Below are 15,000 nucleotides of genomic sequence, written 5' to 3'. Positions count from 1 at the left end.
ACGGAAAGTTCTGCCAACCGACTCGCTCGGTGTCCGCCCGATGTGCAGTCGGGACCACAGAGGGACAACCGCTCAGCCTGAAGCACCAGCGCATCAACGATGAACCCGCCAAGGGCCCTACCGCGTCGAACACGAGCGTCCGGTCAGTCCGGATATGTCACAGGCGAAGAGCACGAACTGTCAAGCCCGACCCAGTCCATGGCCAACGCCCAAGACATGCCATCATCGCCCGCAGGGTCGCCAGGCTTAGGCATGGATAGGCAAACGCACTGATTGTTGCAGCCCACTACCGGCGTGCGCGCCTTTTGCATTCAGAGGTTTCTGGGCACGCACTTTAAGGCCTCACAGAACGAAGTGCAACCCAAGGGAACGTGGCATCTGTGCCGTTTCAAAGCGCCGGCACTCCCTACCACCGAGTGCCACTTTTTTAAAAAACTCAGACTTTGTACTTTGCCAGCCGTATACAAAGTGCCGTCAATTCCGTTGTCTGGTTTTTTTGCACAAGTGTTTATCACACTTTGATACATATATAGAAAAAGCCGTAATATATATATATATATATGTATCTGCCACAGAGTCACCACCGGCCAGGCAACTCTGTCCGTTTTCCAGAACGTACCCGAGGAATTAGCCATAAATGAAGTAAAGTGTCTGCCCCCTCCGACACTGAGGTGCTCTTCAAGAGGTTATATATTTGGAAAAAGTCCCCTTTTGTGAAGTAGCACTTTCCTGGGTACTTTCAAACTGACACCGCTAGCCAAAAAATGTTCTGAAAAACGAGTTCCCGAAAATCTCCGGGCACCCCGCCAACCCCCCCTGCCAGAAAATGCACGTGTCCACCTCGGCGGGGTGCGGCCCGGTAGTCCTACCGAGAATGAGGCCTGGGGGGCCCGCAAAACGGGTCAATCGCAACTCCATGCGGGCTACCGGCGGCAACTCATTAACCAGCCTCCGGACACTTGTGCCAGAAAATGCAGGTGCCCACCTCGGCGGGACGGATCCACCAACCTCTGCGGGAAACCATGCACCGAGCCTGGCGACCGCCGACCGGATCTGACTTCATAGACTTCCGTCTGTGCTCACATTTTTGCTCTGCGGGCACAGGGAGCCTCCAAGTCGGCAGCACAACCGCACCCTCGGGTGCTGGCTTTTCACTGGTTCACCATTTACTGCCGGCTCACACCTGGGCCACCCTCCCGTGGCCAGAGCCTGAGCCTAGTGCGGCTTAATCTCCCACCGTGCCCCGTTTGATGGACCCTCTCTGCGGCCAGAGGCTAAGTCAAGTTCGGCTAACTCTGCCACCGTGCCCGTCGGCTGGACCATCTCTCTTGCCAGAGACTAAGTCCAGTTTGGTTAATGATTTACCAGAGCTCCGTTCAGCGCGGCCGATGGTCTCAACCATTCCGGCCGCCGGCGGAGCTCCACCCGGGGCTGCAACCGGGTGAGGTCCGGGCCCTCGGTCGTGCCCGTCGGCTGGACCATCTCTCTTGCCAGAGACTAAGTCCAGTTTGGTTAATGATTTACCAGAGCTCCGTTCAGCGCGGCCGATGGTCTCAACCATTCCGGCCGCCGGCGGAGCTCCACCCGGGGCTGCAACCGGGTGAGGTCCGGGGCCCTCGGTCGTGCCCGTCGGCTGGACCATCTCTCTTGCCAGAGACTAAGTCCAGTTTGGTTAATGATTTACCAGACCTCCGTTCAGCGCGGCCGATGGTCTCAACCATTCCGGCCGCCGGCGGAGCCCCACCCGGGGCTGCAACCGGGTGAGGTCCGGGCCCTCGGTCGTGCCCGTCGGCTGGACCATCTCTCTTGCCAGAGACTAAGTCCAGTTTGGTTAATGATTTACCAGACCTCCGTTCAGCGCGGCCGATGGTCTCAACCATTCCGGCCGCCGGCGGAGCCCCACCCGGGGCTGCAGCCGGGTGAGGTCCGGGCCCTCGGTCGTGCCCGTCGGCTGGACCATCTCTCTTGCCAGAGACTAAGTCCAGTTTGGTTAATGATTTACCAGACCTCCGTTCAGCGCGGCCGATGGTCTCAACCATTCCGGCCGCCGGCGGAGCCCCACCCGGGGCTGCAACCGGGTGAGGTCCGGGCCCTCGCTCGAGGGGAAGGCACCCCCGGCCGCGGCCGGTGCCCAGGCCGCCGCTTTTCCGACGGCCGAAAAAGTCGGAAAAACGGCCAAAAATCCGGAGAAATACTAGCCCATTCTGGCCGAACGGCCGTCGGGGCGGCGGCCCGGTGCGGTCCCGGCAGACCTGGGGGCTCGAGCGGGGCCCTGTTTCGATTTTCCGCCTTCAATGCAGCAAAGTCAAAACTGGTTAATGAGTTGCCACATGTCATTGCCATCGCCTTCCTGCTATTCTGCAGGTACCCCGCCAACCCCCCGTGCCAGAAAATGCAAGTGGCCACCTCGGCGGGGTGTGCCCCGGTAGTCCTACCGGGGAAGGGGCCCGGAGGCCCCGCAAAACGGTTCAATCTCAACTCCATCCCCACTTCCGGGGGTAACTGGTTAACCAGCCTCGGGACTCCCCTGCCAGAAAATGCGAGTGGCCACCTCGGCGGGACGGATCCGCCGAGCTCTGCGGGAAACCGTGCACCCTGCCCCGCCACCACCGACCGGATCTGACTTCATAGAGCTCCGTGCGGCTCCCATTTTTGCTCTGCGGGGCCAGGGAGCCTCCGAATCGGAAGGACTACCGCCATCGCGGGTGCATCACTGCTGCCGGGTGGCCACGGCCTGCCAGCCCTCACCTGGACCCCCCCTCCTGCGCCAGGGGCCAAGTCCAGTTTGGTTAATGAGTTACCCGAGCTCCGTTCAGCGCGGCCGATGGTCTCAACCATTCCGGCCGCCGGCGGAGCTCCTCCGGGGCTGCAAACGGGTGAATTCCGGGCCCTCGCTCGAGGGGAAGGCACCCCCGGCCGCGGCCGGTGGCCAGGCCGCCGCTTTTCCGACGTCCGAAAAAGTCGGAAAAACGGCCAAAAATCCGGAGAAATACTAGCCCATTCTGGCCGAACGGCCGTCGGGGCGGCGGCCCGGTGCGGTCCCGGCAGACCTGGGGGCTCGAGCGGGGCCCTGTTTCGATTTTCCGCCTTCAATGCAGCAAAGTCAAAACTGGTTAATGAGTTGCCACATGTCATTGCCATCGCCTTCCTGCTATTCTGCAGGTACCCCGCCAACCCCCCGTGCCAGAAAATGCAAGTGTCCACCTCGGCGGGAACACCTCCGGTAGTCATGCCGCCGAAGAGGTCCCGACGGCGGCATGAGGGGGTCAAATCCATCCCGATGGGGACCGACGGTTCTTTTTAAAAACGCGTTTTTTCGCGATTTCAACGGCCGGGCCGCCTCGCCCCGGGTCGCCACGACCCCGAACCGCCACCCGCCGGTCGCCGAAGCCGATAGAGCGCCGCCTACCGGTCATCAAATAATTGGTTAATGAGTTCCCCCGAAGTTGGTTAATGTTTTCCCGGCTGTTGCTTAGTCTGATCCCCGCAGCTCCTGATACTAAGGGCAGCTGCTTAATGTACTGCCCCCTGTTGGACAATGGCTTCCCCGCCGTTGGTTGATGCTTTACCCGCCTCTGGTGGATGTTTTCCCGAAACTGGTTAATGAGTTCCCACGAAACTGGTTAATGAGTTCCCACGAAGTTGTTTTCCCCGCTGCTGGTTCATTTGCACCCCGCTGCTCCTGATACTGAGGGCAGCTGCTTAACGTGCTCCCCCCCTGTTGGACGAAGGCTTCCCCGCCGTTGGTTGATGCTTTCCCCGCCTCTGGTGGATGTTTTCCCGAAACTGGTTAATGAGTTCCCCCGAAACTGGTTAATGAGTTCCCACGAAGCTGTTTTCCCCGCTGCTGGTTCATTTGTACCCCGCTGCTCCTGATACTAAGGGCAGCTGCTTAATGTGCTCCCGCCTGTTGGACAATGGCTTCCCCGCCGCTGGTTGATGTTTTCCCCGCCTTTGGTGGAAGGTTTCCCGAAACTGGTTAATGAGTTCCCCCGAAACTGGTTAATGAGTTCCCACGAAACTGGTTAATGAGTTCCCCCGCGGTTGGTTGATCTTTTCCCGGCTGTTGCTTAATCTGATCCCCGCTGCTCCTGATACTTAGGGCAGCTGCTTATTGTACTGCCCCCTGTTGGACAATGGCTTCCCCGCCGTTGGTTGATGCTTTCCCCGCCCCTGGTGGATGTTTTCCCGAAACTGGTTAATGAGTTCCCACGAAACTGGTTAATGAGTTCCCACGAAGTTGTTTTCCCCGCTGCTGGTTCATTTGTACCCCGCTGCTCCTGAGACTAAGGGCAGCTGCTTAATGTGCTCCCCACTGTTGGACAAAGGCTTCCCGGCCGTTGGTCGATGCTTTCCCCGCCTTTGGTGGAGGATTTCCCGAAACTGGTTAATGAGTTCCCCAGAAACTGGTTAATGAGTTCCCACGAAACTGGTTAATGAGTTCCCCCGCGGTTGGCTGATCTTTTCCCGGCTGTTGCTTAATCTGATCCCCGCGGCTCCTGATACTAAGGGCAGCTGCTTAATGTGCTCCCCACTGTAGGACAATGGCTTCCCCGCCGCTGGTTGATGCTTTCCCCGCCTTTGGTGGAAGTTTTCCCGAAACTGGTTAATGAGTTCCCAGGAAACTGGTTAATGAGTTCCCCCGCGGTTGGTTGATCTTTTCCCGGCTGTTGCTTAATCTGTTCCCCGCTGCTCCTGATACTAAGGGCAGCTGCTTAATGTGCTCCCCCCTGTTGGACAATGGCTTCCCCGTCGTTGGTTGATGCTTTCCCCGCCTTTGGGTGGAAGTTTTCCCGAAACTGGTTAATGAGTTCCCACGAAACTGGTTAATGAGTTCCCACGAAACTGGTTAATGAGTTCCCACGAAGCTGTTTTCCCCGCTGCTGGTTCATTTGTACCCCGCCGCTCCTGATACTAAGGGCAGCTGCTTAATGTGCTCCCGCCTGTTGGACAATGGCTTCCCCGCCGCTGGTTGATGTTTTCCCCGCCTTTGGTGGAAGTTTTCCCGAAACTGGTTAATGAGTTCCCCCGAAACTGGTTAATGAGTTCCCACGAAACTGGTTAATGAGTTCCCCCGCGGTTGGTTGATCTTTTCCCGGCTGTTGCTTAATCTGATCCCCGCTGCTCCTGATACTAAGGGCAGCTGCTTAATGTGCTCCCCACTGTTGGACAATGGCTTCCCCGCCGTTGGCTGATGCTTTCCCCGCCTTTGGTGGACGTTTTCCCGAAACTGGTTAATGAGTTCCCACGAAACTGGTTAATGAGTTCCCACGAAACTGGTTAATGAGTTCCCCCGCGGTTGGCTGATCTTTTCCCGGCTGTTGCTTAATCTGTTCCCCGCTGCTCCTGAGACTAAGGGCAGCTGCTTAATGTGCTCCCCCCTGTTGGACAAAGGCTTCCCCGCCGTTGGTTGATGCTTTCCCCGCCTCTGGTGGAAGATTTCCCGAAACTGGTTAATGAGTTCCCCCGAAACTGGTTAATGAGTTCCCACGAAGCTGTTTTCCCCGCTGCTGGTTCATTTGTGCACCGCTGCTCCTGATACTAAGGGCAGCTGCTTAATGTGCTCCCCACTGTTGGACAATGGCTTCCCCGCCGTTGGTTGATGCTTTCCCCGCCTTTGGTGGACGTTTTCCCGAAACTGGTTAATGAGTTCCCACGAAACTGGTTAATGAGTTCCCCCGCGGTTGGTTGATCTTTTCCCGGCTGTTGCTTAATCTGATCCCCGCTGCTCCTGATACTAAGGGCAGCTGCTTAATGTACTTCCCCCTGTTGGACAATGCCTTCCCCGCCGCTGGTTCATGTTTTCCCCGCCTTTGCTGGACGTTTTCCCGAAACTGGTTAATGAGTTCCCACGAAACTGGTTAATGAGTTCCCACGAAACTGGTTAATGAGTTCCCCCGCGGTTTCCTGATCTTTTCCCGGCTGCTGCTAAATCTGATCCCCGCTGCTCCTGATACTAAGGGCAGCTGCTTAATGTGCTCCCCCCTGTTGGACAATGGCTTCCCCGCCGTTGGTGCATGTTTTCCCCGCCTTTGGTGGAAGGTTTCCCGAAACTGGTTAATGAGTTCCCACGAAACTGGTTAATGAGTTCCCACGGAGTTGTTTTCCCCGCTGCTTGTTCATTTGTACCCCGCTGCTCCTGATACTAAGGGCAGCTGCTTAATGTACTCCCCCCTGTTGGACAATGGCTTCCCCGCCGTTGGTGCATGTTTTCCCCGCCTTTGGTGGAAGGTTTCCCGAAACTGGTTAATGAGTTCCCACGAAACTGGTTAATGAGTTCCCACGGAGTTGTTTTCCCCGCTGCTTGTTCATTTGTACCCCGCTGCTCCTGATACTAAGGGCAGCTGCTTAATGTACTCCCCCCTGTTGGACAATGGCTTCCCCGCCGTTGGTGCATGTTTTCCCCGCCTTTGGTGGAAGGTTTCCCGAAACTGGTTAATGAGTTCCCACGAAACTGGTTAATGAGTTCCCACGGAGTTGTTTTCCCCGCTGCTTGTTCATTTGTACCCCGCTGCTCCTGATACTAAGGGCAGCTGCTTAATGTGCTCCCCCCTGTTGGACAATGGCTTCCCCGCCGTTGGTGCATGTTTTCCCCGCCTTTGGTGGAAGTTTTCCCGAAACTGGTTAATGAGTTCCCACGAAACTGGTTAATGAGTTCCCCCGCGGTTGGCTGATCTTTTCCCGGCTGTTGCTTAATCTGATCCCCGCTGCTCCTGATACTAAGGGCAGCTGCTTAATGTGCTCCCGTCTGTTGGACAATGGCTTCCCCGCCGTTGGTGCATGTTTTCCCCGCCTTTGGTGGAAGGTTTCCCGAAACTGGTTAATGAGTTCCCACGAAACTGGTTAATGAGTTCCCACGGAGTTGTTTTCCCCGCTGCTTGTTCATTTGTACCCCGCTGCTCCTGATACTAAGGGCAGCTGCTTAATGTACTCCCCCCTGTTGGACAATGGCTTCCCCGCCGTTGGTGCATGTTTTCCCCGCCTTTGGTGGAAGGTTTCCCGAAACTGGTTAATGAGTTCCCACGAAACTGGTTAATGAGTTCCCACGGAGTTGTTTTCCCCGCTGCTGGTTCATTTGTACCCCGCTGCTCCTGATACTAAGGGCAGCTGCTTAATGTACTCCCCCCTGTTGGACAATGGCTTCCCCGCCGTTGGTGCATGTTTTCCCCGCCTTTGGTGGAAGGTTTCCCGAAACTGGTTAATGAGTTCCCACGAAACTGGTTAATGAGTTCCCACGGAGTTGTTTTCCCCGCTGCTTGTTCATTTGTACCCCGCTGCTCCTGATACTAAGGGCAGCTGCTTAATGTGCTCCCCCCTGTTGGACAATGGCTTCCCCGCCGTTGGTGCATGTTTTCCCCGCCTTTGGTGGATGTTTTCCCGAAACTGGTTAATGAGTTCCCACGAAACTGGTTAATGAGTTCCCCCGCGGTTGGCTGATCTTTTCCCGGCTGTTGCTTAATCTGATCCCCGCTGCTCCTGATACTAAGGGCAGCTGCTTAATGTGCTCCCGTCTGTTGGACAATGGCTTCCCCGCCGTTGGTGCATGTTTTCCCCGCCTTTGGTGGAAGGTTTCCCGAAACTGGTTAATGAGTTCCCACGAAACTGGTTAATGAGTTCCCACGGAGTTGTTTTCCCCGCTGCTTGTTCATTTGTACCCCGCTGCTCCTGATACTAAGGGCAGCTGCTTAATGTACTCCCCCCTGTTGGACAATGGCTTCCCCGCCGTTGGTGCATGTTTTCCCCGCCTTTGGTGGAAGGTTTCCCGAAACTGGTTAATGAGTTCCCACGAAACTGGTTAATGAGTTCCCACGGAGTTGTTTTCCCCGCTGCTGGTTCATTTGTACCCCGCTGCTCCTGATACTAAGGGCAGCTGCTTAATGTACTCCCCCCTGTTGGACAATGGCTTCCCCGCCGTTGGTGCATGTTTTCCCCGCCTTTGGTGGAAGGTTTCCCGAAACTGGTTAATGAGTTCCCACGAAACTGGTTAATGAGTTCCCACGGAGTTGTTTTCCCCGCTGCTTGTTCATTTGTACCCCGCTGCTCCTGATACTAAGGGCAGCTGCTTAATGTGCTCCCCACCGCTGGACAATGGCTTCCCCGCCGTTGGTTGATGCTTTCCCCGCCTTTGGTGGATGTTTTCCCGAAACTGGTTAATGAGTTCCCACGAAACTGGTTAATGAGTTCCCACGAAACTGGTTAATGAGTTCCCACGAAGCTGTTTTCCCCGCTGCTGGTTCATTTGTACCCCGCTGCTCCTGATACTAAGGGCAGCTGCTTAATGTGCTCCCCACTGTTGGACAATGGCTTCCCCGCCGTTGGTTCATGTTTTCCCCGCCTTTGGTGGAAGTATTCCCGAAACTGGTTAATGAGTTCCCACGAAACTGGTTAATGAGTTCCCCCGCGGTTGGCTGATCTTTTCCCGGCTGTTACTTAATCTGATCCCCGCTGCTCCTGATACTAAGCGCAGCTACTTAATGTGCTCCCCACTGTTGGACAAGGGCTTCCCGGCCGTTGGTTCATGCTTTCCCCGCCTTTGGTGGAGGTTTTCCCGAAACTGGTTAATGAGTTCCCACGAAACTGGTTAATGAGTTCCCCCGCGGTTTCCTGATCTTTTCCCGGCTGTTGCTTAATCTGATCCCCGCTGCTCCTGACACTAAGGGCAGCTGCTTAATGTGCTCCCCACTGTTGGACAATGGCTTCCCCGCCGTTGGTTGATGTTTTCCCCGCCTTTGGTGGACGTTTTCCCGAAACTGGTTAATGAGTTCCCACGAAACTGGTTAATGAGTTCCCACGGAACTGGTTAATGAGTTCCCCCGCGGTTGGTTGATCTTTTCCCGGCTGTTGCTTAATCTGATCCCCGCTGCTCCTGATACTAAGGGCAGCTGCTTAATGTGCTCCCCCCTGTTGGACAATGGCTTCCCCGCCGTTGGTTGATGTTTTCCCCGCCTTTGGTGGACGTTTTCCCGAAACTGGTTAATGAGTTCCCCCGAAACTGGTTAATGAGTTCCCACGAAGTTGTTTTCCCCGCTGCTGGTTCATTTGTACCCCGCTGCTCCTGATACTAAGGGCAGCTGCTTAATGTGCTCCCCCCTGTTGGACAATGGCTTCCCCGCCGCTGGTTGATGTTTTCCCCGCCTTTGGTGGACGTTTTCCCGAAACTGGTTAATGAGTTCCCACGAAACTGGTTAATGAGTTCCCACGGAGTTGTTTTCCCCGCTGCTTGTTCATTTGTACCCCGCTGCTCCTGATACTAAGGGCAGCTCCTTAATGTGCTCCCCACTGCTGGACAAAGGCTTCCCCGCCGTTGGTCGATGCTTTCCCCGCCTTTGGTGGAGGATTTCCCGAAACTGGTTAATGAGTTCCCACGAAACTGGTTAATGAGTTCCCACGAAACTGGTTAATGAGTTCCCCCGCGGTTTCCTGATCTTTTCCCGGCTGCTGCTAAATCTGATCCCCGCTGCTCCTGATACTAAGGGCAGCTGCTTAATGTGCTCCCCCCTGTTGGACAATGGCTTCCCCGCCGTTGGTGCATGTTTTCCCCGCCTTTGGTGGAAGGTTTCCCGAAACTGGTTAATGAGTTCCCAGGAAACTGGTTAATGAGTTCCCACGGAGTTGTTTTCCCCGCTGCTTGTTCATTTGTACCCCGCTGCTCCTGATACTAAGGGCAGCTGCTTAATGTACTCCCCCCTGTTGGACAATGGCTTCCCCGCCGTTGGTGCATGTTTTCCCCGCCTTTGGTGGAAGGTTTCCCGAAACTGGTTAATGAGTTCCCACGAAACTGGTTAATGAGTTCCCACGGAGTTGTTTTCCCCGCTGCTGGTTCATTTGTACCCCGCTGCTCCTGATACTAAGGGCAGCTGCTTAATGTACTCCCCCCTGTTGGACAATGGCTTCCCCGCCGTTGGTGCATGTTTTCCCCGCCTTTGGTGGAAGGTTTCCCGAAACTGGTTAATGAGTTCCCACGAAACTGGTTAATGAGTTCCCCCGCGGTTTCCTGATCTTTTCCCGGCTGTTGCTTAATCTGATCCCCGCTGCTCCTGATACTAAGGGCAGCTGCTTAATGTGCTCCCGTCTGTTGGACAATGGCTTCCCCGCCGTCGGTTCATGTTTTCCCCGCCTTTGGTGGAAGGTTTCCCGAAACTGGTTAATGAGTTCCCAGGAAACTGGTTAATGAGTTCCCACGGAGTTGTTTTCCCCGCTGCTTGTTCATTTGTACCCCGCTGCTCCTGATACTAAGGGCAGCTGCTTAATGTACTCCCCCCTGTTGGACAATGGCTTCCCCGCCGTTGGTGCATGTTTTCCCCGCCTCTGGTTGATGTTTTCCCGAAACTGGTTAATGAGTTCCCACGAAACTGGTTAATGAGTTCCCACGAACCTGTTTTCCCCGCTGCTGGTTCATTTGTGCACCGATGCTCCTGATACTAAGGGCAGCTGCTTAATGTGCTCCCCACTGTTGGACAAAGGCTTCCCCGCCGTTGGTTGATGCTTTCCCCGCCTTTGGTGGAAGTTTTCCCGAAACTGGTTAATGAGTTCCCACGAAACTGGTTAATGAGTTCCCCCGCGGTTGGCTGATCTTTTCCCGGCTGTTGCTTAATCTGATCCCCGCTGCTCCTGATACTAAGGGCAGCTGCTTAATGTGCTCCCCACTGTAGGACAATGGCTTCCCCGCCGTTGGTTGATGTTTTCCCCGCCTTTGGTGGAAGTTTTCCCGAAACTGGTTAATGAGTTCCCACGAAACTGGTTAATGAGTTCCCACGAAACTGGTTAATGAGTTCCCCCGCGGTTGGCTGATCTTTTCCCGGCTGTTGCTTAATCTGATCCCCGCTGCTCCTGATACTAAGGGCAGCTGCTTAATGTGCTCCCCACTGTTGGACAATGGCTTCGCCGCCGTTGGTTGATGCTTTCCCCGCCTTTGGTGGACGTTTTCCCGAAACTGGTTAATGAGTTCCCACGAAACTGGTTAATGAGTTCCCACGAAGTTGTTTTCCCCGCTGCTGGTTCATTTGTACCCCGCTGCTCCTGATACTAAGGGCAGCTGCTTAATGTACTCCCCCCTGTTGGACAATGGCTTCCCCGCCGTTGGTGCATGTTTTCCCCGCCTCTGGTTGATGTTTTCCCGAAACTGGTTAATGAGTTCCCACGAAACTGGTTAATGAGTTCCCACGAAACTGGTTAATGAGTTCCCACGAAGCTGTTTTCCCCGCTGCTGGTTCATTTGTACCCCGCTGCTCCTGATACTAAGGGCAGCTGCTTAATGTGCTCCCCCCTGTTGGACAAAGGCTTCCCCGCCGTTGGTTGATGCTTTCCCCGCCTCTGGTTGAAGTTTTCCCGAAACTGGTTAATGAGTTCCCCCGAAACTGGTTAATGAGTTCCCACGAAACTGGTTAATGAGTTCCCCCGCGGTTGGCTGTTCTTTTCACGGCTGTTGCTTCATCTGATCCCCGCTGCTCCTGATACTAAGGGCAGCTGCTTAACGTGCTCCCGTCTGTTGGACAATGGCTTCCCCGCCGTCGGTTCATGTTTTCCCCGCCTTTGGTGGAAGTTTTCCCGAAACTGGTTAATGAGTTCCCACGAAACTGGTTAATGAGTTCCCACGAAACTGGTTAATGAGTTCCCCCGCGGTTGGCTGATCTTTTCCCGGCTGTTGCTTAATCTGATCCCCGCTGCTCCTGATACTAAGGGCAGCTGCTTAATGTGCTCCCCACTGTTGGACAATGGCTTCGCCGCCGTTGGTTGATGCTTTCCCCGCCTTTGGTGGACGTTTTCCCGAAACTGGTTAATGAGTTCCCACGAAACTGGTTAATGAGTTCCCACGAAGTTGTTTTCCCCGCTGCTGGTTCATTTGTACCCCGCTGCTCCTGCTACTAAGGGCAGCTGCTTAATGTGCTCCCCCCTGTTGGACAATGGCTTCCCCGCCGTTGTTTGATGTTTTCCCCGCCTTTGGTTCATGTTTTCCCGAAACTGGTTAATGAGTTCCCCCGAAACTGGTTAATGAGTTCCCCCGCGGTTGGCTGATCTTTTCCCGGCTGTTGCTTCATCTGATCCCCGCTGCTCCTGATACTAAGGGCAGCTGCTTAATGTGCTCCCCCCGGTTGGACAATGGCTTCCCCGCCGTTGGTTCATGCTTTCCCCGCCTTTGGTGGAGGTTTTCCCGAAACTGGTTAATGAGTTCCCCCGAAACTGGTTAATGAGTTCCCACGAAACTGGTTAATGAGTTCCCCCGCGGTTGGTTGATCTTTTCCCGGCTGTTGCTTAATCTGATCCCCGCTGCTGCTGATACTAAGGGCAGCTGCTTAATGTGCTCCCCCCTGTTGGACAATGGCTTCCCCGCCGTTTTTTGATGTTTTCCCCGCCTTTGGTGGAGGTTTTCCCGAAACTGGTTAATGAGTTCCCCCGAAACTGGTTAATGAGTTCCCACGAAACTGGTTAATGAGTTCCCCCGCGGTTGGCTGATCTTTTCCCGGCTGTTGCTTAATCTGATCCCCGCTGCTCCTGATACTAAGGGCAGCTGCTTAATGTGCTCCCGTCTGTTGGACAATGGCTTCCCCGCCGTTGGTTCATGTTTTCCCCGCCTCTGGTGGAAGTTTTCCCGAAACTGGTTAATGAGTTCCCACGAAACTGGTTAATGAGTTCCCACGAAACTGGTTAATGAGTTCCCCCGCGGTTGGCTGATCTTTTCCCGGCTGTTGCTTAATCTGATCCCCGCTGCTCCTGATACTAAGGGCAGCTGCTTAATGTGCTCCCGTCTGTTGGACAATGGCTTCCCCGCCGTTGGTTCATGTTTTCCCCGCCTCTGGTGGAAGTTTTCCCGAAACTGGTTAATGAGTTCCCACGAAACTGGTTAATGAGTTCCCACGAAACTGGTTAATGAGTTCCCCCGCGGTTGGCTGATCTTTTCCCGGCTGTTGCTTATTCTGATCCCCGCTGCTCCTGATACTAAGGGCAGCTGCTTAATGTGCTCCCCCCGGTTGGACAATGGCTTCCCCGCCGTTGGTTGATGCTTTCCCCGCCTTTGGTGGATGTTTTCCCGAAACTGGTTAATGAGTTCCCACGAAACTGGTTAATGAGTTCCCACGAAACTGGTTAATGAGTTCCCCCGCGGTTGGCTGATCTTTTCCCGGCTGTTGCTTAATCTGATCCCCGCTGCTCCTGAGACTAAGGGCAGCTGCTTAATGTGCTCCCCACTGTTGGACAGTGGCTTCCCCGCCGTTGGTCGATGCTTTCCCCGCCTTTGGTGGAGGTTTTCCCGAAACTGGTTAATGAGTTCCCACGAAACTGGTTAATGAGTTCCCCCGCGGTTGGCTGATCTTTTCCCGGCTGTTGCTTAATCTGTTCCCCGCTACTCCTGAGACTAAGGGCAGCTGCTTAGTGTACTCCCCGTTGTTGGTTCCTGGCTTCCCCAGTGTTTTGCCTGCCGTTGGTTCATGTCTTCCCGATATTTCGTTCATGCTTTCCCCCGAAGTTGGTGAATGTTTTCCCGGCTGTTGGATAATCTGTTCCCCGCTGCTCCTGAGACTAAGGGCAACTGCTTAATGTACTCCCCGCTGTTGGTTAATGGCTTCCCCGGTGTTTGTTCAACCCCCCCCCCCCCCCCCCCCGCACCCGCGGTTAGGGTTAGGGTTCGGGTTAGGGTTAGGGTCAAGGCACAGGCAGAAACACGCCCTTACTACACACTCCATGCTCACAAGCACTCCACATTGACTCTCCACGCCCGCACAGGCGCCCCTCACGCCGGCCACACTTTCAAATTGCTCCGTTAGGGTTAGGGTTAGGGTGAGGGCTAGGGCTAGGGCTCGGGTTAGGGTTCGGGTGACGGCTACGGTTAGGGTTAGCGCTAGGGTTAGGGTTAGTGTTAGGGTCAAGGCACAGGCAGAAACACGCCCTTACAACACACTCCATGCTCACAAGGACTCCACATCGACTCTCCACGCCCGCACAGGCGTCCCTCGCGCCGGCCACACTTTCAAATTGCTCCCTTAGGGTTAGGCTTAGGGTTAGGCTAGGGTTAGGGTTAGGGCTAGGGCTAGGGCTCGGGCTAGGGTTAGGCTTAGTGTTAGGGTTAGTGTTAGGGTTAGGGCTAGCGTTAGGGCTATGGTTAGGGTTAGGGCCACGGTTAGGGTTAGGGTTAGGGTTAGGGCTAGTGTTAGGGTTAGGGTTAGGGTTAGTGTTAGGGTGAGGGCTAGGGTTAGGGCTTTGGTTAGGGTTAGGGTTAGGGCCACGGTTAGGGTTAGGGTTAGGGTTTGGGCTAGGGTTAGGGTTAGGGTTAGGGTTAGTGTTAGGGTTAGGGCTAGGGTTAGGGCTTTGGTTAGGTTTAGGGTTAGGGTTTGGGCTAGGGCCACGGTTAGGGTTAGGGTTAGGGTTTGGGCTAGGGTTAGGGTTAGGGTTAGGGTTAGTGTTAGGGTTAGGGTTAGGGCTTTGGTTAGGGTTAGGGTTAGCGTTTGGGCTAGGGTTAGGGTTAGTGTTAGGGTTAGGGTTAGTGTTAGGGTTAGGGCTAGGGTTAGGGCTTTGGTTAGGGTTAGGGCCACGGTTAGGGTTAGGGTTTGGGCGAGGGTTAGGGCTTTGGTTAGGGTTTGGGTTAGGTTTTGGGCTAGGGTTAGGGTTAGTGTTAGGGTTAGTGTTAGGGTTAGGGCTAGGGTGAGGGCTTTGGTTAGGGTTAGGGCCACGGTTAGGGTTAGGGTTAGGGTTAGGGTTTGGGCTAGGGTTAGGGTTAGGGTTAGTGTTAGGGTTAGGGCTAGGGTTAGCGCTTTGGTTAGGGTTAGGGTTTGGGCTAGGGTTAGGGTTAGTGTTAGGGTTAGGGTTAGTGTTAGGGTTAGGGCTAGGGCTAGGGCTTTGGTTAGGGTTAGGGCCACGGTTAGGGTTAGGGTTTGGGCTAGGGTTAGGGTTAGTGTTAGGGTTAGGGTTAGGGCTAGGGTTAGGGTGAGGGCTAGTGCTCGGGCTAGGGTTAGGCTTAGTGTTAGGGTTCGGGTTAGGGTTAGGGCTAGGGTTTGGGTGAGGGCTCGT

This window comes from Mustelus asterias, unplaced genomic scaffold (genome assembly GCF_964213995.1).
Source record: "Mustelus asterias unplaced genomic scaffold, sMusAst1.hap1.1 HAP1_SCAFFOLD_2067, whole genome shotgun sequence".
Classification (NCBI taxonomy): domain Eukaryota; kingdom Metazoa; phylum Chordata; class Chondrichthyes; order Carcharhiniformes; family Triakidae; genus Mustelus; species Mustelus asterias.
The sequence above is the reverse complement of the archived record's forward strand: the minus strand, read 5'-3'. Positions refer to the sequence as shown.